The 23952-nt window shown below is 32.4% G+C and overlaps 1 protein-coding gene across 35 annotated transcripts in view; it reads left to right on the top strand.

Annotated features, from left to right (window-relative positions):
* PTPRD (protein tyrosine phosphatase receptor type D) overlaps positions 1-23952 on the top strand; it is a 2207515-nt gene that overhangs the window by 1009197 nt on the left and 1174366 nt on the right. For all 35 annotated transcript variants that reach the window (XM_043566630.1, XM_043566632.1, XM_043566635.1 and 32 more), the window contains one exon: positions 2020-2069. The gene's annotated coding sequence lies outside the window, so the exon portion shown is untranslated. The remainder of the gene's footprint in view (positions 1-2019; positions 2070-23952) is intronic.

The following is a 23952-nucleotide window of genomic DNA, read 5'->3' as shown; positions in this document are numbered from 1 at the left end:
ATCATGACTTGAGCCAAAATCAAGAATCAGCTGTTTGACTGAGACATCCAGGTGCTCCCAGAAGTAGACCTTTTGAAGTCCTCTTCTCACTCCTTGTTCCTGCAGGGAAAATAAAAGCAGAATGCAATAGAGAATGAATAGCATGTTCACATGGTTAATCCATGTGCACTGGAATTGTAAAAGGAGTGGGTGGGACAGAAACCTGTGGAAGGCTGGGAAGCAGTGTCTACCCACTTGGGAACAAGGAGACCTGGGATAATGGCCAATAACTGGGATGAAATACAATGGACTGAGAATCAAAGATTCAGAATGCAGTTAAGTCCTTGCCACCAGTTAGTTCAGTGACTTTGGATTTTTTTTTAAATCTTTTTAATGTGTATTTATTTTTGAGAGAGAGAGAGAGAGAGAGTGAGCGATCAGGGGAGGGGCAGAGAGAGAGAGAGCTCCAGGCTCTCAGCTGTCAGCACAGAGCCCCACACAAGGCTTGAACCTATGAACCATGGGATCATGACCTGAGCCGAAGCCAGATGCTTAACCGACTGAACCACCCAGGCGCCCAGTTCAGTGACTTTGACCAAGAAAGCCTGAGAAGTCATTATTAAAGATTTTACTGCACACATACATTTCAATTTGCAGAATAAGAATAATACATTTTAATGTGAATGTTCACACCTCGGTGATAGTGATATTTTGATTTCCGCTAACATTTCATCAGAAGGATACTGGAAACATTTCATTTCAGTCGTCAAGTGGTTCTTTTAGTATCAGAATCATTTCTGCATATTATAATTCCTCCTAAGAGTTAAATATCATTCCTTTGTGAGACAAACTATGTTATATTATGTTTCCTTCAGTTGCAGTAGAAAATGGTTGGAATAATTCAATGCATAGAACTTTGAGAAAAACCTATCCTTAAAAACAACACTACTCATTAAGACATTGACTACTAGATTCAATCTGTTATGGTTTCTCTCTTCTATTAACTTAAATTGTGATACATCACACAGTAGAGCACCTGCCTATATACCAGTCATTCAGTTTTCTAAAAGGTTCATAAATGCTACTAATTTCTTCACGTATAGCAAGATTGAATCTTCAGTGTATTCTTTTATCCATTTAGAGCAGAATCTGCCTAGAAGTAAACAAATCCAAGGGCTTAATAAATATGTGTTAATTAGTAAGTCAGCACTGCATCAAAATATTAAAGCTCTTGCCAAGCACATTAACTTTTAAACATTGTTAGATGTGATGGTAACTAAATGACTCAATTTAAAGATAATATTAATTGATATTATAAAGTGTTATTGTTAAATCAAATATCAAATAATTTAAGGTATATAATAAACTATTGAGTACCATACAGCTTTTAAATTAGGATTATATATATATATTATATATATATTATAATAATATAATATATAATTACAAATATTAGAGAATATTTATAATCATGGAAAGTTATATATTATCCCTGATTTAAACAGAAAAAACAAAGATAAATGTAGGTTTGTAGTATGATAACTACATTTGTAAATGTGTGTGTGTGGCCCACATGCATAGTGTGTGTATGTGTATATGGGTGTGTGTGTGTGTGTGTGTGTGTATACATATATATATATATATATATATATATATATATATATGAAGCTGTATAAATGAATGTAACTAAGGTTCTGTAACATATGCAAAATAAATTTTGCTTGCAGATGTGCCCATCACCCATAGTCCCATAAGAAGCAAAGGAGACAATAAAAATCCTCTACTTGTTTGTCATCCTGCATTAAGGAGCTCAAATTAGAGTAATTAATCTTAAATCACAATAGTTTGATGTGACCTGAGTAATGATAATGCTATTTCAGACTAATATTGTAGTCAAAATTATTTGTTAAATTATATGTATACTAGTTAATCATACAATGAAATTTTTCATAATATGAATCACTATTTAACATTTTGTGATGCTTGAATTAAAATGCAGTGCCAGTGCTGATGGAAATATTTTTGGTTATACTTTTCTAGGTCTCAGGGTGGTGAACCTCTTCTCTGAATTCCTAACCTGTGAGCCTATGGTAAGATTATAATTAATAAATTCATTTTTGAGTTTTTTTCCCTTTATTATCCCTATTTGATGGTATCCAGTAAAAACAGAGCTAATTTGCAGAGTTTCCTTGATACTTTTTGTTACTTTTACATAAATGTTGACATGTGATACTTTCTATCAAATGTTTATGTTCTTGGTTAGATTATAGTAATATAGTCACCTGAAATAGTCTTTGATAAGTTCTAAGTGAATTTGAAGGCATTGTTCAGAAAGGTAAGATTTATAACTCTGAAAAAAGTTCTTTGGACATGAATGACAATTTTATATATTAAAATTTTTTATAATAATGTCTATTTGATGTCAATGAATAGAGGCAATGAGTTATTGAAAGGAAAACTTATTTTAACACCTGTCAAGATTTATCAAAATTGGGTTCCTCTAGGAAAGCTTGATATTGCAGCTTTATAAAGTTGAAAGTAAAATATGTAACTATGGAAATAGATATGATAAAAAAATAACCCGTGACTTCTAAGGTGATTTTATGGGCCTTATTAATTTGTCAGTTACTTTGGTTAATTGTATTCAATAACATTTGTTAAAAATGTAAATCTGGATGCCATTTATAATTGATTACTACAGAATGTACGAAACATAAACATAAGTTTAATAAAAGAATGTTCAGTTTATCTCTTTTTTTAATTGTGAACATGATGAAGATTTATCCTCTTGTAGCTGATACATAAAATGGGGATAATATGGGCATTTGTGTCATATATTTTATATGTTCGGGTAAATGATGTTTTGGGAAACACAAAGTGATTGAGTAAAACTTGTTGACTTGGTAATACAGCATCACTGAAATGTATCTGGAAGAAGTTTTAAGTGATTATAGGCAATGATCAGCTCTGGGCTATGTAAGGTGTATGCTTTGGTTACATTTTTTTTTTTGAGACACTCAACATATGATTATTAAAGACAAGTGTCACATAGAAGCAAGGGGAATTTCACTGCTCTACTCTGTTGATACAGGACTCTGTATCAATGGACTCTGTTGATAATGGAAGACATTTTTGTGAAATACATTATTTGGATATGCATAAAGCAATAATTTTATTCCTGATACATATTGTTAAGTTATAACATATTTTACAAATATATCCAAATTAACTTTTCTCATAAGTCAATTCGACTTATAAAATATGTCAAAATATTTTAAAAATGTACACTCATCATTTATCATCTCATATCTTAAATGCACAGTCTTGGTGAATTGTAACAAAATGAACCCACCCTTATAATCAGCTCTTACATTAAAAAGAAAAGAAAAATAAAGAATAAAAGATAAAACATTATCGTACTTTGAAGACCACTACATAGTGCACTTCTCGTAAGTATTTGCATGGAATATAAGCACTGTATTGACCTCTAGAAGGATAGATTACTTCCTATTTTACATTCTATTAATGAAGTCATACAGTAGTTACTACTTTGGTTCTTTTTCTCAGCATTATATTTGTAAGATTATATGCAGTGATAAAGCACTCATTTTCATTGCTGTTTGGTATTCAACTGTGCTCATGTACCAAATTATGATCTACATCCCATTGATGAGCATTTGGGTCATTTCCAGACTTTGGTTCTTATGAATAGTGGTTATATGTCTATCTGGAAGATGTGTTGCAGGAAATGCATGCATGAATTTTGTTGGATATATAGGATATGCATATGTTCTGCTTTAGTAGATACTGATAGTCTGCCGAAGTGGTAATACGGGATTTTCAAAGCAAGATGTGAGAATGAGTTGCTCCATATACTCACTAACAGGATTTTGCATCCATCTATTTTAGCCATTCTAGTGTGCTTATAGAAATATTTTAATTTGAATGTGTTGAAGGTTTGTGGCATCAAACACGTCTTATGATTATTTGTCATATTTGTGATGTCATATGACTATTCTCCTTTTTGAAGTGTCTAAGACTTGCCCTTTTTATACCATACCGCGCATCCTTTTTCCTTAACCATATACCAGATAAGCTGTTTCAATCCCCTGTGATAGAGCTGGCTCAAACTGATTCACAAGACCAACTGTTAAAGTGTCAGGAATTTTGGGAGCTGCTTGATAGTTTGAAAATCTTCCATGGTAGAAGTGTTTATTTATACCACACACACTGGCAAACATGAAAAACAGGGCTTTATTTTTTCTTCTGGGGAGTTGGTTGTTAAACATTTACTGCATACCACTGGATATTTTTTATTGTATATTAAACCATTTGGTGGTTTTTCTTTGTACTCTCCTAGTGGTGTCTTTTGATGAATAGAAATTCTCAAGTAGGTTTGTTTCTTGTCTGACTATTGTCCTACTTCATAAATATTTTTAAAAAAGAAATATTTGCTTTGCCACGCTAAGGAATTTTCCTATGGTTTCTATAAAAGCTTTATTGTTTAAATTTTTACATGTAATGATCTCTAGGTTTTAAGAATACCATTGTATTGTTAAATTGCAAGAATATTGTTATTTTCTTGTATGTTTAAGATAGTTTGCTGGAAAGCTTATCATTAGAATAGTAATTGCTCTGTGTTTATTTTAACTTTTATTGTAAAATTCATAAATAAATATGAAGATGCTGATATTTATTTAATACTTTAATGTCACTGTTTATAAGCAATTTGTAGGACTTCATAAAATTAGATATGTACTTATGTATTATCTACTGTCTGTCACACACTATAATCAGTTATGTGGCCATCAGTTACAATTTTGAAATGAATATTCAGCAGCATAACAAAATTAATATTTGACTTTAACCCTTATGTATTATGATAATTTTTAGCATATATTAAGTGAAAAAAACTCTTCAAAATAAATTATCTACAGAATCATTAAAACATTAGAAATTAAGCTAACAGTTTAGTATTCAAATAAAATTATTATTATAATGCATTTACTTGCCCCCAAAAATATTGTATAATAAATTACTTAAACACATAACAGTCATAATAAATACAGCCTAAAAGATTAACAACAGAATACTGTTGTATGTACTACATTGAGATTTTATTTGCCTTGAGACTTATATATAGACATATGTATGTACAATATTTTCCATGACAAACACAGAAGTGCATCACATACCTGTTTTTTGCTTGATAGTAACAATAGTATAAAAATCAGTATTACGTCATCCTTAAAACTGTCAGTTATGCAATTGTATATATGTTTGCCATAGATTGTATTGTCCCATTATGCATGGTTTTTAATTGTTTTTTTACTCTTGAAGTAATCATCTTGATTTAAATACAAAAAATTATCTCCATAATAGTTGAAATATTTGAGAGATATAATGAAACATAATGAAATTAAATAATTATTTAAAACAGAAAATTCAATAATTTAATATTCACATATCCAATTTTGACCATTTCTTTTTAAATCTCTAGGTCCATAATACAAGACATTTAATTAACTTCGGAGTAACTCCTAACTCAAACAATGGAAGTGCAAAAGCAAACCCTATAATAGGCTGCTTTTAATAATTAGTTATTTTTTTAATCTTTATAATAGTGAAAAATCTGATGAGAAAAATGTAGGGGTCATAGATTAAAATCCTTGAAGCAAAAGAAAGGTAGTATCTCATTTATTTTCATGTGTTTGGAGAACATAGGATTTGAATCAGTTCTTTTTTTTTTCCTTTCAGATTTTATGGTCTATTTTAGGTAGCCAAAGATGATGAAATATGGAGTGTGTGTACTAATTAAAAGCTAATAGGTGATTTTCACTTTTACTAAATTATTGTTCTCTGTGGGGTATTTAGAGCAGGAAAAACAGAGGTAAAACACAGACACCATAGAAAGGTGTCTTCAAGATTGGTACAGTTTATGTAGCATTAGTAGGTTTGATCTTCCATTAGCCATTTCAAATAGTTAAATAACAAGTTTATTAATGAATTTATCTTTGAAATACAGCATAGTTTACACAAGTACTTCAGCATTTAATTTATGAAGGTATCCCTGAAGGTAAATGTTAGTTAAAGGGAAAAAAATGCATTTGAGACACACTGATACAAGTAAATGATGCCAGTTAAATACACTTGGCTTCATTTTCACAGAGATGACAGAGCTTAGGGACAAATAAAGTTCAAAGACATGTAATTAACATGCTGCATGAAGGAAAATTATACCAACTGAGGAATTATAAACAGATTGTTTTATTATTCATAGTTTGAACTCAAAATTGAAAGATAGAATACTACAATAAAATTATAATCTAAGAGCATGAATATCCTTTAAAGAGGCAAGAAATATATAAAAGTTTTGGTAATATAAGTGAATATTAACTTGAGAATAAAATAATTGTACATACAAAATGCTCTTTTTTCTTTTATTTTTGTTTACCCTATTCAATGATATATTTATTTCATTAAACTATTAAGGTAATATTAGGGTCCTCCCCAAAATAGAAATATTTCCTAGTTCCTGGCATGATATCTGGCTGTAGCAGATGTTCTGTAAATATTTGCGATCTTAGAAAATCAATTGTATATGAGCTAGAGAAACAACTGGCTTTCTTTTGCTAAATCAAATATTTGTTTCTCAAACATATTCCTTTTCCAACCTTTCTTCCCTCTTCCCACCACCTCCCTCCCTCTTCTTTTTTTTTTCCTCTCTCTTTCCTTCCATTTCCAAAAATGAGGAACTTACTATGTGCTATGAAAATGACTAACTTGGGGCTCCTGGGTGGCTCAGTCCACTGACAGCACAGAGCCTGCTTGGGATTCTCTCTCTCCTTCTGTCTCTGACTCTGTCTGCCTCTCCCTCTCTCTTAAAATAAAAAAAAAAAACATTAAAAAGAAGAAGAAGAAGAAGAAGAAGAAGAAGAAGAAGAAGAAGAAAAAGAAAGAAAGAAAGAAAGAAAGAAAGAAAGAAAGAAAGAAAGAAAGAAAATGGCTGACTTATGTCACAGTGGAGGAGCTGACAAAGTTTTTATCTTACTGATTTCACATCTAATGGGGAAAAAGAAACATGCAAAACAAATCTTTGCTAAATGTTATGACAGAAAACATTCTGAAATATAGAATTATGAGGATAGGAATTGGTATTTAAGCTAAAAGCTTTAAATGAAAGGTGAGTTCACCACATGAGGAAATGGAAAGAGAAAGTGGGTATAAAAGGATTTCTAGGATCTTAAGAAAAGAAGAACTTGAATGTTCAATGAAATAAAAGAATGCTAGTGTAGTGGAGTAAGTGTAGTAAGTAAAAGGAGAGGGGATTGAGATGAAGTAAGCATTTAAGTCCATGACAAGTATATTGGATTTCATTGTAAATGCCACTGGAAACCACTGAATGCTTTTAAACAAAAGTGTGTGGTAATCCCATTTATGTTTTAAGATAAGTGCTTTGTGGAGAATGAATTAATGGGCAATAAGACTAGACATGGAGAGATCATTTAGGAAACACTTGAAGATTGCCAAAAGAGAAAGATGTGATGTCCTGAACAAGGATGGGATCACTGGAATGGATTTTCAATCTATTTTGGAGGTAGAACCAAAAGGACTTAATCATTGATTGGATGTAGAAGGTGAGAAAAAAGACAATGAGCATGAGTCCTAGATTAGAGCAGTTGATTGTATAACAAAACCATTCACAACTGAGTTGACCAAGATGAAATTGGGAGACAACTCTAGTAAAAGAATCAATAACTCCATTTGGGATCAAGAATGTATTGTCTTACCTTCTACTCAGAGTGCAATTTGTAATTGTTACTTCAGATAAAAACCAAATTACAAGTAGGGAATAAGGATTCAATACTGGACATTCTAGAGATTCATTCAGGTCAATGATCTAGCAACCCAGACTATTTTAGCTAATTGTCCTGGGTTGATATATGTAGAATTATGTACGAATTGATACTGCAAAGGCATATAGTAATCATTGGGACTAAGCATTGTATGGGATAAGGTTGAGATTAAATACATTTTTAACACAACACACTTCAACAATATTTGGGATTATAAAATGAGTCTACAGTGAGATTGAGGCGGTGATAAATGGAAAGGAGTAGCATTGGCTGGTATTCTTTAGAGAAACAACTGGGGAAAACAGGTAAAAGTTATTTCATTGAGCAAATAATTTCTAATGTTAACATGACTTTCACAATTGAACATATGCACTGGTAGGAACAATATGGAAAGAGGAATTTACTAGAATAAGTGGAAATTGAAAGACCTCTATAAACTTCTATCATCATCATTATCTTTAGGAAAACAGATCCCTATACTTGAGGGAATCTGATAAGAGGAGAAATGAAAACAGAGCATTTACCTGTCATTAACTTGCACAGAGGTTTCTGTATGTTCCTATCTGCCTTTTTTGACAAAGCTGAAGATATTGGAAACCCTATAATTCCTTATATCTGTTTGTCTGTGAAGGTGGGACACCTGATTGCCTTGAAATTGTGATCCCTGCTGCCTCATTTCGTTTCTTTAATAGCATAATTATATCATAATTCATATCTACCCACACTATCATAAACTGACCTGTATTCTGACACATTTTATCTGAAATTTTGACCTGAGGAATTTTTTGCATTTACTTCAAATCATCCCACTGTATTTTAGTCCAGAATATTCTTCATTATAATCTTGAGAACAGCATATGATATTTAGCCATGATTAATAAATACAGAAAAATTTTGCATTTATCATAAGACTTCTTATTCAAAGAGCTCCTCTTTACCCATGATAATGAGAATTTATCTCAGCAACAGAAGGATTATGATATGGTAAAACTAAAACCTTAATTATCGCAGGACTTTTATCTATTAATTATATGTACAAATGATCCCCTACTAACAATGTTGTGAAAGCTATACATATTGAGTAGAAACCATACTTTGAATTTGAATCTTTTCCCAGGCTAGTAATATGCAGCAAAAATCCTCTCCCACGATGCCAGGCAGTGACAGTGACCCACAGCTACCAGTCAGTAATGCCATTACAAGGGTAAACAACTGATACACTCACAGCCATTCTGTAGCCACACAACCATTCTTCTTCCCTTCAGTACAGTATTGAGTAAATTACATGAGATTGTCAACACTATTAAAGAATTTTGTCCAGTAATAGGCCAATGTAAGTGTTCTGAACATATTTAAGGTAAGCTAAACTAAGATGTGATGGTCAGTAAGTTAGGTGTACTAAATGCATTTTAATTGATGACATTTTCAATTTATGATGAGTTAATCAGGTTCTAACCCCATCATAAGCTAAAGGAATGTATTTTGAACTTTTAATTTCAGATTCAAATAAATAAGCTAAGCATGCTTATTTTAAATCTGTTGTTACTTGTTATAATCATTCACTGAGTTTATTAGTGAGTTTATTTCAATGTATAATTATTTAAAAAGTAAATATGTTATCTTTCATATAAAAAAAAACACTAGAAAGTGTATTCATTTCAATGACTGTGTCTTATTCCAATCTGGTGGGCTACAAGGAAAGACAATGTTATTATAAATACCTTGTTATCTTGAAATAAGCTTAAGAGTAAAAGATTTTTTTTTTTGCTGTATTCAGAGAGTTAAATATATTTTTACCTTAAGTTGGTAAGTCTCTATTATCTCCTCAGAGTAAGATCATGAGTCATGTCAGGATGGCTGAGTGTTCTAAGGTGCCAGACTTAAAGTAAGGTCATAAGTATTTTAGCGCATAAGTAAATTGTCATAAGAAATTACAATGGTATCAGTGAAAACTTGTCATAGAAACTCTACTGGTTTTCCAATATTTCCAAGTTCTCTGGGATGGATAATCTTCTGTACCATTGAAAAACAGAATGGAACAAGATGGAGGGTGGAGAAAGGCTAAGGAGGTTGAGGAAAATCTATCATTATTCCAAAATAAATATCAACTTTTAACAGATACAAAAATTATTATTCTGTTGATGCTTCTATTGTGCTGGATATTAATAAGAGGTAATGGAGAGAGAGAGAGAGAGAGTGTGTGTGTGTGTGTGTGTGTGTGTGTAGTGAGAGAGGCAGAGAAATTACATATACTCTAAATATTTTGAAGCAGCATAAAAAGGATCCACCTTCCCAGTACCCTTCCCTCCAACTTAAAAACGCCATTTAATATCTGAATCAATGGAGAAGTCATAAGCCCTGAACATCTATAATTTAGAGACAATGCTAATTTTCTTTTTTTTTTCGTGTATATATATACATACACACATAATTTTCTTTTTTTGAGTATATATCTTTAAAATGAATTTTTTGCCCCTAATATAAAATCTATAAAATGAACTTACCTAAGGTAGATTCTCTCCCTGAAAGTGTTATATGAAAAATATTACCTAAGAGGGGTTTTTATTTTGATAAGTCTCTGAAGCTAAGAAGTAAGATATTCAAGTGTACTATTATTATAAATGATAACATTTATAATCAACTGATACCTAATTCAAACAAAAATCTTTGTGAACCTCAAGAGGTTCTAACATGTCTCTTATTAGTAACAGCGGCTTCCCATTTTCAAGGGATATATATGACTACCAGAATATAAATCTGGTATAGAGATAGTTTCCTATGGCATCATAATTTTATAATAAGTCAATTTCCGGTAGCAGAGTAAACATGTTTATCATTGTGAACATTGATTTATTTCACTTCATGGATTTTTTTTCAAAATTGAAAATAATTATAACACATACATATTATTAACTGACTAAAATAAGATTCTTTACTTCAAATTATTCATAAAATATAATTTTATTCATGAACTTTCAGAGTTCCTTAAAGGTATCATTAAGTAAGGAAGTCAATTGTTCTTCTAATGTAAATTTCAAGCATGACAGGTAAAATGTTATATAAAAAGCTTACCATGCAGAATTGTTTTGAATACTATTGCTAGAGCATTTGCCCACGCATGAAATAGAGATATAACTTCAAAATTTTCAGGTCAAACCACAGCATCAGGAAAAGGTTGAATATAAATTAAGGATAAAATCCAATATATTTGGGAGGGACTACATTTTCTTCTTGAGAAATCATAGAAGGACACACTTATTACACTTGGTATGAAATTTCAAAGTAAAACCAAAAAAAAAAAAAAAACAAACTGACTTTTCTAAGGACACACATAACAAAAGCACCAGTTTGTGGTTTGTTCATTGTTGTATTTTATACTTGTGGAAATAAGTATAAGGCATTATGGTTATTCTGAAAGATGCATGAGGAGAAAGGATTTTACTAGGGACCACGTATGTGAGAATATTCATTCCTTAACATTTTCAGCACAGGCTTCTTGAAGGTAAAGTGTGCACAACCCAGTTCCAATCACTGGGCTACCAACTGAATAAAAGCTAATTTTGGAACTCCCCAATTAGTGAAAGGGAAGGACATGTGGATACATGAATTATATCATCCTAAGAACAACAGTAAGATCTGTTGAGCATGCACAGTATGCCAGTCAATATGTTAAATCTTTTACAATGATTATTTATTTTAATCCTTACAGTATCCCTGAGAGAAATAAGGACAATTGCTTATTCCAGTAAAATTTAGATTAAGAGATGGTATCAAATTTGCTCAAGGCATTGTGGCTAGAGAGAGGTGTACCAGAGATGATAGATCCTATTAGAAGGATATGAAACATGTTATAGGAGAGGCTGGGGTAATAATAAATGCCTAAGAGAGTCTGTGAAGATATCCTACTTCATAGATGCAAGATTTAAGCTAGGTCTTACAAAAAGAATATGAGATTCGCTGGATAGTAAAGGCAGATAAGGGGAATATTTCCATCTAATAAGATTTTCCATAGCCTTATGGCTTTCATTTTATCATTTATAATATGTGCTAGTGGGACAACATGATTTCCAAGGTTTTTTTAGTTCTGGAATTTTATAATGCTATATTTTTTTACTCTACATAAAAAGAAAAGAAGAGGCTTCTGAGCAAATGCTGAAGCATCTGAGACATTTGACAATATATCACTGATTCTCCAAAAAGAAGAAAGATTTCTTTTATCTTGTGCATGGATAAAACATCATCTGTTTTCTTCAAAGATAGCTACTTATATGCAGAATTTTTCCCCTTTAAAAGAGCATGGAGAAAATATGATAGTGACATATGAAGGAACAGCCTAGCCAGTCTGTGGTAGCTGATAGCTTAAGAATCTGTATTCCATGAGCCCAATTACTGCTGGTTTAAAGCTCTCTTACCTTTTTTTATGGATACTTTGGAAAAAATTCATGTTTTAGACTCAGAAGGATTTCCTACTGTCACAAGAGAAAAGCCAGGGAATTTATAGCTTCTAGAGAGGTATTGTGCAGTGCTGGTGGTGACAGCCACTTAGGCTCCCAGAAAAAGCCAATGGAGATGGGAAGATAACAAAAAACAACAACGATAACAACAAACACAAAACAAAAACAAAAAAACATATAGAAAAGTGGCTATGTTTGTATATCCCCTCTACCTTGGGCATTTTCCTTATGGAACATTGAATGAACAGGGTCAGGATGAATTTGTTAGGAAGGTTTAGGAAACATTGCCCTATATCATCTGTATTTATAGAACATTTCTGTAATTTATTCACCAAGAAACAATTGGAAAACCTCTGTTCTCATTTCAGGGAGAATGGAATAAACTTACAGAAGTTAGCATGGTGAATCAGAGCTTTAATGGCCCAAGTAACTGGAAAGACTAATACATATAGGGTGGTCCTATTAATATAAATATATCTTCATTTATATGTATGTTAATTATCCAGAATAATTAAAATCACATACATCAAAATAAAGTACACACGAGTAAGTGAGAATGTTTCTGTGTTGGAGATTATTGCAAGAGTCAAGGGACTTTCTTATACATATAGAAGTATACCTTGGTGTACAGAAATAAAGCTGTGCCTTTGGAATTCATGACTTTGAGTGTAGTATTTATAATACTGTCAGAGGTCCCTGGGTGGCACTGTTGGTTAAGCATCTAACTCTTGATTTTGGCTCAGGTCATGATCTCACAGTTCATGAGTTCGAGCCCCATGTCAGGCTCTATACTGACAGTGTGGAGCCTGCTTGGGATTCTCTCTCTCCCTCTCTCTCTCTCTCTCCCTCTCTCAAATAAATAAGTAAACATAAAATAAAAAAAGGAATCCTGTCAACGAGTAACTTTCATTATAGAAAGAAGAAAGATCATAAAGCTTAGACATTGGAGGAGAAATAGAAGAGTACAATTTCAGAGAAATAAAAGGGAAACAAGTAGTTTCTCAAGCCAAGAGCTCTGTCTTCAAATCTCAGCTAACCCTGTTTATCACCCACCTAAATCACTGTTAAGTGCATTGCAAATAATAGTGACAACAACAATGTCAAGAAAATAACCATTTCATTCAGCCAAGAGAACACCATTGACATCTTAGCTATTCATTTGTCATATTGAGAAGTTTTCTTAAATGAGTATTTTAATAAACTGAGCTATCAACTATGTGAATATATGTGATTATGAGGTTAATTTTGAAGTTGTGTAATAAAGCTTGTTTAAAATGAGTATTCTATCTCTTAGCTGCTAATAATGATAATAACAATAATGATAATACAGATACAAACACTGTCTTGAATACTGTTTACCGAGTAAAAAGAATTTAAAGAAAGGTCACCAACATGTTTTTGTATCAGGTGTAAGAATCAATAAAAAACAATGAAAAAATACTTGAATTCATTTTAAGACCCTTGGATGTTCCTATTTATATTTTATGACATAGTTTTTGTTTGTTTTTAATTTGGACTTTAAACAGTATAATTATACCAGAAAAGAAACCTGAAAACACTTCTAGTGATGTATTTTAAAAGAAGTTGGATATGAAAGAGTTCCATGGAAAAATTACTTATGAAAGAAAATCATCAGAGACTAAAGCAGGAACATAGTGTAGGAGGAAGGCGGTAAATGCCTGTGCAGTTTTAGAACGGGATAAGTTTAGCTATTCGATGCTGACAGACAACATTTCTAATCAAAAAGCACATCACTAATAATGACTACTGCATTTTGGTAGATTACCAACATACTAAAAAGGAGTTCAGAGACATTTTCTTATGACTTTGCTTTGACCTTTATCTTTAATCCAGGAATGGCCTTGTTAAAATAACCATTATTACTTTCTAGAACTACATGGTAAAGAAAAATAATTAATTATTCTGTTATTAAAGCCTATGAAACACTCCACTTATCAAAAAATCAAGGTTATTTTATGTTTTATGAGAAGGGGAAACTAGAAAACTAAAAGATAAAAAAAAAAGTTGGAGAGGGAGGGAGCCAAACCATAAGAGACTCCTAAAAAACTGAGAATAGGGGCACCTGGGTGGCTCAGTCGGTTGAGCATCCAACTTCAGCTCAGGTCATGCTCTCACTGGCTGTGAGATAGGGCCCCACGTCGGGCACCACGTCAATCTCTGTGCTGACAGCTCAGAGCCTGGAGCCTGTTTTAGATTCTGTGTCTCTCTCTTTCTGCCCCTCCCCCACTCACACTCTCTCTGTCTCTGAAAAATGAATAAACCTTAAAAAAATTTAAAAACTGAGAATAAACTGAGGGTTCATGGGGGGGTGGGAGGGAGGGGAAAATGGGTGATGGGCATTGAGGAGGGCACCTGTTGGGATGAGCACTGGTGTTGTATGGAAACCAATTTGACAATAAATTTCATATTAAAAAGTAGGAAAAAAAAGAAAACTAAAAGATAATGCTTTTTAATTTTTTAATTTTTTTGTAGTCAGCATCAGTGACTTTATCTGAAACAAAAATGATTTTAAAATACTGCTTATACGAGTGTATTCCACTCATTTGTTCAAAATTCTGTGAGCGTCCTAGAGAAAATAATTATATAACTGAAAACCCAGGCAATAATTCTTATGCAATCTTAAAAATCTACCTTTATGGAACTAGACTCCATGTATCTATGTGTTTGCATCCACTAATAATTGAACTTGTGGTTTGAAATGATGCACTTTTACATCAAATGTATGCTGTATTAATTCTATTATAATAATCAGTTTTATCTTTCATCTATAAAAATAAGCAGTAACAAATATTCAGGCAGATTTTTTGCAAATTTAAAGACACATAAACAATATTTCACCATATTGTAGCTTCATCATTTAAATATTCAAGCTTTCAGAGAAGAGTGACAAAATAGTCGTCTTACCCATAAATATCATCCTTTATAATTCCTGCACTATATACAGATATTTTCTCCCAAAATTATGATATGGAAGAAAAGATGAATAAGCAATAAATTTATTAGAATTTAGTGACAAGGTATGCAAAGAATTCAGAATATATGTCACAAAACACAAAAAGTAGAGTCAACCATAGGTTACTGGTGAGAGCTTGAGTGGATAAAGTACTCTCATCACCATTTCTGTCCAGGCTGAGTTGTGAAATGCAATTAATTCCATTTCCCACTTTTAGTTTTTCTTATGTTAAATTTAGAAGGCAGCCTGCCAGCTGTGATTAAGATTTTCTTAGAAAAGAGGTGCTAGAACATAAAACAAGACTGTTAAAACCATTGTGTAAGCATAATGGTTTAGATCAGGTGAATGCAAATTTAGTGTGCACATTTTCCAGAGCAAGCTTGTTAAAACACAGATTTTCAGGTACCCATGCCATCTACGGTGTCTGATTTGGTAAGATCTGGAGTAAAGCCTGGGAAGTGACATTTTAATCAAGCATCCCAAGGTGATTCTGACACAGGTTGTTTTTAGAATATTTTTTTGGGGAAACTGTTTCTGAGAGGAATGAAGAACAGAGTATATTGTTATATTAAAGCAAAATGTGGAGAAAACAAGGGATTAAAAAATGTGAAGAAGGGGGCAGTAATAAGGAGGAAAAGAGGACTCTAGTATTGACATACTTAGTTAAAAGGAATTGCTTCCTATATTATTTAATCTTCACAAAATCTCTGTGAGCCACATTATTACCTACATCTCATAGAATGTTATCTTTGACTCTAAGATACTAATGACTTTCAATACGTTACCAGCGTGACAGACTCCAAATCTCCTGCTATTTTCACTATACCAAGTGAAATGGTGGCAGAGCAAGGGGTGAGGGCCGTAAGACCGGAAAAAAAGAAATCATTGTAAGCAACAACTCAAAGAGAAGCTAACAAGTTTTTGTGTTAGTTACCTTCCTAAAAGGCAAGTGCCAGTAGTAGGTTAAGAACTAAAAAAGGGCTTGGGGGGGGAGGGCGGAGAAAAGAAAGAAATACAACCCCAATCATTTTTGTAATCCATTGTGTGCGTGTGTACACATACACACCAGAAATCTTTGCCACCTGGAAATTAATGGCTATAGATATGTTTAAAATCTTCTTTATGTCACAAATGCTGCCAGGTTTTCCTAAATCCAACATTACATATTTTCTCCTTACCACTTTGTGCACACATACTGCCAATAAATCCAACGCCTTCGGAAGTGCTTACCTTGATCTTCAGATTTTTTTATAGAAAATAAACTTCTATTTTGACTCAAATTACCATTTATATTCACATGATGAGTAAACTTTTAGCCACTTAGCCAATTATGATGAGTCAATTATGATTTATGGAAATGTAGTTAAAATTGTCTATCCTTGAACTGTGAAACATTAAAAGTTGTCACTCACTTCCCCTTACCTGAATTTGGAACAGGGAAAACTGAGGCTTCTACTCTTCTGCTTCTCTTCTCCTTCTACTCTTCTTTTGAACTTCTAAAGGTCTTCTCTTTAGCAATTTATTAATGAGTACTATTATATAACACTTTCTCCAATGAATGAGAAACACACAAACACACTCTTTTATTTCACTTAGCCATGGCAAAATTTTATCTGGGGTAAGACACTTATTTCCTGGCACCCTTCCCCCCACCCCCACTCCTCCCATGCACTCTTATCTGCTGGTAGGTCTTAAAGTATTGTTACCTGATGATTAATATTTTCAATGAAAGAGATTTAAGTTTGATATCTCTCAGAGAATTTATATTTTAATTGTGAAATTTTAGAAACAGACAACAATTCTCAAGTATCATTTGAAAAAGGTTTTAATCCTGGAATAAAGAAAAGTGAATTTGAGATTATGGTTTTAGGATTTAGTAATAAGGATACTTTTAACTTTCTAATGATGAAAACTAGTACTCTAACTCACCATATTGTAGTGCAAGGTGTTACTTATTTCTTTACTGATTGTCATGCCAACCCTACAGCAAAATCTCTGAACTCAGCCCAGTTGTTTGTGTACCAAGTCTTAATCTTACTATCAACTAGAGTACATCATATGCCTTTTAGCCCATCTTCTGTCAAATCCTCAGAGCATACTTTTGGAAGCCTGAGACAAACAGAGTCCATCTAAAATGTGTTAGGTAAGTGGTAGTGACATAAACCTGCATAGCCAAATTGAACAATACATAAAAAAAAATGAAGTTCAACTTCTGATGGGCATATTCAACTACTATTTATGAAAATCTGGTTCATTGATGTTTACTTATAAAATGCCCCATCTAAATCCTTTAGCCTGAATACACACGGACTGTCACCTCTTTACACCTTTGACTAGATTGTTCCTACCTGACTAGCTCACATCTAATTCTGATTAAATAAATTATCCATCTGTGAATTCTCTAGGCTTAACTTTTAATACTTACTTTATATTATTTCCACACTATATCTAGGCTTCTCCCTGCTCCCAACATGTCAGAAACAAGTAATTTAGTTGCTAAGACTTTACTATTTGTCTAAAGCCAAACTTATCAACCTCTATAAACATGTATGTTTTATCTTGCTCCCTGTTTGGTATACCATGGATATCCAGGAAAATCAAGATTAGACTTTTGTCGATTTGACTTGTTGATAATGTAGTAGAGAAGCAGTAAATGTATTGAAAAAAAAAAGAGCTCTAAATCATATTTAAGCCTTTTAAAGCCGTTCAACAGAACATATTTAATTCTGGTAGTAATAAAATGGATGGGATTTCCTTGTAGAGCTGAGCAGAATTCAGCTTATAATATGTCAGCTTTACATGACAGATTATTAATAAACTGCCACTGTTATCACTTGATACCAATCTTTGGTGACGGCCTTTTTTAAACTTGAAACTCAAATGTATTTTTTAAAGTAATCTTACTTTGTGGACCAGTTCATTCTCTTAAATACATTTTTTTCTCTGCTCTGTGGAAATTATTGTGTCAGTCAATTAATGGTTTCAGTTTCATTATACTAATACATTCTAAAAATCACTAGGGCATTATGACTCCACATGGATCAATTTTTTTATTTTATTTTATTTTTATTTGATGAAGATGAAGACAAAGCAGAGTAAGAATTAAGAAAGAGGATTTACTTTAAACTTGGCAACTAACAAAATGAGAAACTTGGTAGATTTCATTTTCTCAACTAACTTTCCCTAGTGTGTTTGCCTTTTTCTCTCTTTTGTTCACCTATATGTGTTCTAGATACACATTGTCTACTGTCCATTAATTTGAAAAAAAAAAACATTAAACATTTGCATAGAATAGGAATTTTGCTGATATTGGAAAACTAGTAAACAATAGGCAGGAAATGTATAGTTCAGGAGAGCTTACCAGGTCTAAGGTCATCCCCCAGGTACAAAGGGGCCATCACCTAGGAAGTTCTTTAAGCTGTATATCTCCTTGTCTCTCCATGAACACTTTACTATCTAACAGAGAGAAATTAAGAGTTACATTAAAATAAGTTGCAATCAGTGGGTTAAAAGACATAACATTTGATGATGGTATAGAAAGTGTGTATCATGTCATAGAGGCCAAAGCAAGTAGCAAAACCTATACATCCCTGGAGGTGTGACTCACTTAGTTGTGTGTAAATAGTATATATGATCCTCATTGTCATAATTGGATGGTTAATGTCAAAACTGTTGGACAAAGCTGAAAATAGAAATTCATACTTAGTCAAGCACTAATCAGTATTTACTGAGCACTTAGTTATTACACACTCTGCTGGATAATTTTATACAAATAAGATAATACTGTTTTTGAGATAAAACTGAAATATATAAGTTAGCAGAGTATTTGTGGAACTTAGGAATCCTGACTGCTTATAAATTATTGAGAGAAATCACACAAGTCATTTATTTTCTCACTTCCTCCCTTTGTTCAAATATCAGATAAGGAAGATGTGCAGTGTGACTTTTGCATCTTTTCAAGCTATACATTGAAGTATCCTTACTGTATAGTTGAGATGCTTTGGGCTACAACTAACAGAAAACTTACTTGTTTAAACTCTAAAATAAAAGAGGTTTATCATGCATCATGATACATTGAGCAGTTGTATTGTTCCACAAATGATTAATTCAGTGACCAATCAATATTATTAAGGACCTAGGTTGTTTCCATCTTTGTACTCTGTCTTCTGTCATAGTCTTGTTCTTGGCCAGCTTCCTTCAACATTGAAAGATGTGGGTCATAATTTCAAATTTCACATCCAGACTCAAGATACTCCGTAGTGGAAAAGGGACTTTGCCTTCTTTGTTTGTCTTTTAAGATTAAAGAAGCTATTTGAAAAGTCCCACCTGACTACCTACTGCCAGTAAATATCTCTTCACATCTCATTGATCAAATATGTCATATGCCTCAGCCTAAAAGAACCAATTATAGCTGGCCTAGACCAATCATGTTTACCCTCTGCATCTGAAAATATGTTCTGCTTCCACAAATGCTCAGGGCTGCACAGAGACGGAGAGAACTTAACACACACACACACACACACACACACATGCACACGCACACACATATGTATATATGTATTTGATATATATATTCTTTAGAAAGGAAGAAAGAAGAAACGGTTCTTAGCCAGGTATCCAGTGGTATCTGTAATACTGATTATGCTTTGTTGGGATACTGTATTCTTCTTAGAATGAAAATTTTCATTTTCCCTGAGGACAAAACAGATACACTGTGGGTCCACTTTAGAATGAAAAGTCTCCAGGGATATGCAAATCAAACTGAATAGGTTACTTCCTACCAAGTAGGCAATTATTATTATTTACATTCACATTCTTCCTCCAAATTCTGTTTTGAGTCCTCATTTTCAATAGAATAATTTAAAAATATACAGAATAAAGATTTGATCTGTCCCTGAATTACAAAGCTCTGTTCCCATCCACAACCTCAAGCATAAAGGCACCATTTGCTTTCTAGCTGCTGCATTTGCCCATGAGGTTCTCTCAACACCATAACAATGGTACCCTTAGCACCGCCAACCACCCTCAAACCAATCCTCCCTGTAATTTTTTCTTATATCTGACCAGCTCATGTATATTTACATGATGGAAGAGAGGTTCTTCCTTAATTCCTTCATATTTCACTGGTACATTTCACTTCCTCTGTGAAATATTTCACAAACCCTCAGGTGACCTCTTGCTCCTTCATTTACCCATTGAGCTTTGATCTAATTCTATTTGATTATTTTATGGATTTACATTGACTTTGTGATTTCTCTCTGCAGAAAACTTTACATGTTTTGAGGGTAAAGCTGGTGTCTTTGCTGCTTTTGTGTTGGAGTCTATAATAACTGGCATAAGGCAAGTTATTTCGTGTTTGTGAGAGTGTGTGTCTGGGCAACAGATGGTGTTAGAGTCAGTGGACATAAACCAAGCAAATAGTTGGGAATTTTTTTCCCATAATCCTAGAGAAGTTTTCAAAGTTCTTAAAATTTTCCACAAATGTCACAATGTTTCCTTATCCAAAATCTTGATCTACAAGAGATAATCTATAGAATATAATTAGTAATGACCTACTACAAGGGCAAACTTTCTTTAAATGGGGTGTTTGGACTTTTAACACCACATTGATTTTATATTCTATAGTGTTTAGTCTTTTAAATCCCTAATAAATCTGTATTTTAGATTATATGGTATTCAGGATTTGTTTAGCATAAAATATTGTTTATGTATTATTATGTAAAATCAATATCCAGAAAGAATCACCTGGTTTATTTTGATATCCTAGGCAAACCATTATATATTCTCCAAGGGGTTGAATTCTATAATCAAGAAGCATGGATTCAAGGCAATAAAGATACACCATTTTGTCCACAATACTATCACTAATTGCTAATCACTAATAGAAGTAATCCATTTTGTCCACAATACTATCACTAATTGCTAATCACTAATAGAAGTCCACAATACTATCACTAATAGAAGTAACTATTTTCACCTCATTAAACAAACAAATAAATAAAATCCTTATGGTTATATTACTAAAATTTACCTTCATATGTAACTATTTTTGAAAATGTTAACATATGCAGATTATGTTGCTCTCCTTGAATTCAGGGGCTCTCATAATTAATAGTCTTTAAAATACAAAAATAGTTTGATTTGTGTTGTCCACTTATAAATGTGAGTGTTAGTAGATTATGATTCTTTTAGACAAATACTGGAAAAGAAAAAAAAAATTCCCCAGATGAAACCACTGGGGAAGAAAAAATCTGCAGGAAAAAAAAGAATAAAAAAGCAGTTCCTAACAGCATATACCATTTGAGTCGTCACAAATGTGGAAGAAGCCAATAAATGATTCATTAGGTATCTATCATAGCATATTTATAAACCCATCTGACATCAGAGAGCGAAAAATGAAATTATAGATGTCCTACTGTAGATGATGCCATCAATGAAGGGGTTTGGGAGGGTTATTTGCTCATTGTCAGGTATCTCATTTCTCTCCATTGCATGCTTAACAGCGCTAACAGATAGGTCTTCGGAATCCCAGGAAGCAGGGCCAAAGTGTAATCTCCTACTTTTGTTTTCACCAAGGACATATGGTTGTTTTTATAATGGCACAAAAATATAAATAATGTATGCAATTCTTAGAATATGGTAGAAAAATATAAAAGTGATTGCAAAAAAACATAGAGACCTATAGTTCTTGACCTCTGTAGATATTTGATGCATTCTTTTTATTTCTTATATCTAAAAGTATTCTTATATCATTACAAAAGTAGTTTGCAATATTAAGAACCAGTTTTTCAAAATCAAGAAAAAAAAACAACAAAAGTTAAAAAAAAAAGAGTATCCTCATTAAATCTGTCATCCTGGGATGAAGATTCTGAAGTTATTGAGACACAGTTTCATGCTTTTCTGACCAGTCCTAATACATCTTCACATGTAGATACCATTATTCAAAATAAGAATTTACTCTCAATTTAAGTTCAATATTTTCACCCTAATAAATGTATTTCCATTTTTACATTGTCTTCAAAATTATAAAATTGAAAGACCACATAAGATTTTAGTCCAGAGAAATTCCTATCAAAATAGATCAAGGCATAGTGTGGTGGGCTTAAAATGTATGGTTTGAGTGGCAAAGAGAGAGGAAAATTAACAAAATATTTTATTTCACCATTACCAATTTAGGCAATCCTTTCCAGTTTATGAAATTATTTATTAATATTACTATTAAATTTAATCTTTGAGTATTATGTCTTTTTTAAAATTATTTTTATGATATTACAGAGGTTGAGATAGTTAACAGGAAACAGTAGAACCTTGAGATATAGGCAATTTGAAATCTCAATGTCATTCATGTACATTTAAAACAAACACTGTGTGTTCATTTTTGAAATTGAAATATAATTGACATATTACATTAGTTTCAGGTGTAAAGCATAATGACTTTATATTTGTATATATTGCAAAGTGATCTGCCACAGTAAGTCTGGTTAACATTCATCATGAACTTACATAGTTACAGTTTATGTGTGTGTGTGTGTATGCATGTGTGGTGAGAACTTTTAAGATCTACGTACCCCTCCCTCCCTGCCTCTGACAACCACCAATCTGTTCTCTGTACTTACATGTTTGGTTTGGGGTATTTTGTTTTACTTTTGTTTTTTTAGATTACATATATAAGTGATATCATATGGTATTTGTCTCTATGATTTATTGCACTTAAGCATAATATCCTCAAGGTTCATCCCTTTTGTCAAAAACAACTGATTTCCTTTTTTATGGCTAAATTATATTCATATATGTATATTTTCTTTATCCATTCATTCAGTTATGGATTTAGGTTTTTCTATGTCTGCAATAAACTGGAAATGCAGAAATCTCTTTCAGATAGTGATTTTTTGGGATACATACCCAGAAGGGAATTTCTAGATCCTATGGTAGTTCCATTTTTAGTTTTTTGAGGAGACCTCCATATCGTTTTCCATAGTAACTGTATCGAATTACATTTCTAGCAACAGTGCATTAGGATTCTCTTTTCTCCACGTCCTCATCAATGCTTGTTATCACTTGCCTTTTGTTTTCATTTGTCTTCTTAATAGCCATTATAACAACTATGAGGTAGTATTTCATTGTGGTTTTGATTGCATTATCAAGATGATTAGTAATGTTAAGGATATTATTAATTTTCATGTACTTGTTGGTCATCTTCTTTGGGGGGAAAAAGTCTATTCAGGACCTTTATCCATTTTAAGTCAAATTATTATTTTTTATTTTTGCATTGAATTTAGTAATTTTTAATATATTTTGAATATTAACAACTGTTTGCAGATATTTTCTCCTTTGCATAGATAGCCTTTTCAATTTGTTGAAGGTATGCTTGACTGTGCAGAAGCTTTTTAATTTAATGCAATCCCATTTTATTTTTGCTTCTGTTGCTTGTGATTTTCGTGTCATATATAATACATCATTGGAAAGACCAATATCAAGGATAATTTTTCCTGTGTTTTCTTCTAGGCGTTTTATGGTTTCAGGTCACACTTATAAGTGTTAATCCATTTCAAGTTAACTTTGTGAGTGGAGTAAAATAGTGGTTCAATTTCATTCTTCTGCATGTGAATATCCAGTTTTCCCAAAACAAATTATTGAAGAGACTCTTTTCCCCAATGAGTATTCTTAGCTCCTTTTTCAAATATTAGTT

The sequence above is a fragment of the Prionailurus bengalensis genome, chromosome D4 (genome assembly GCF_016509475.1).
Source record: "Prionailurus bengalensis isolate Pbe53 chromosome D4, Fcat_Pben_1.1_paternal_pri, whole genome shotgun sequence".
Lineage (NCBI taxonomy): Eukaryota > Metazoa > Chordata > Mammalia > Carnivora > Felidae > Prionailurus > Prionailurus bengalensis.
Note: the sequence above shows the minus strand (reverse complement) of the source record. Positions and strands in the feature narration are given on the sequence as shown.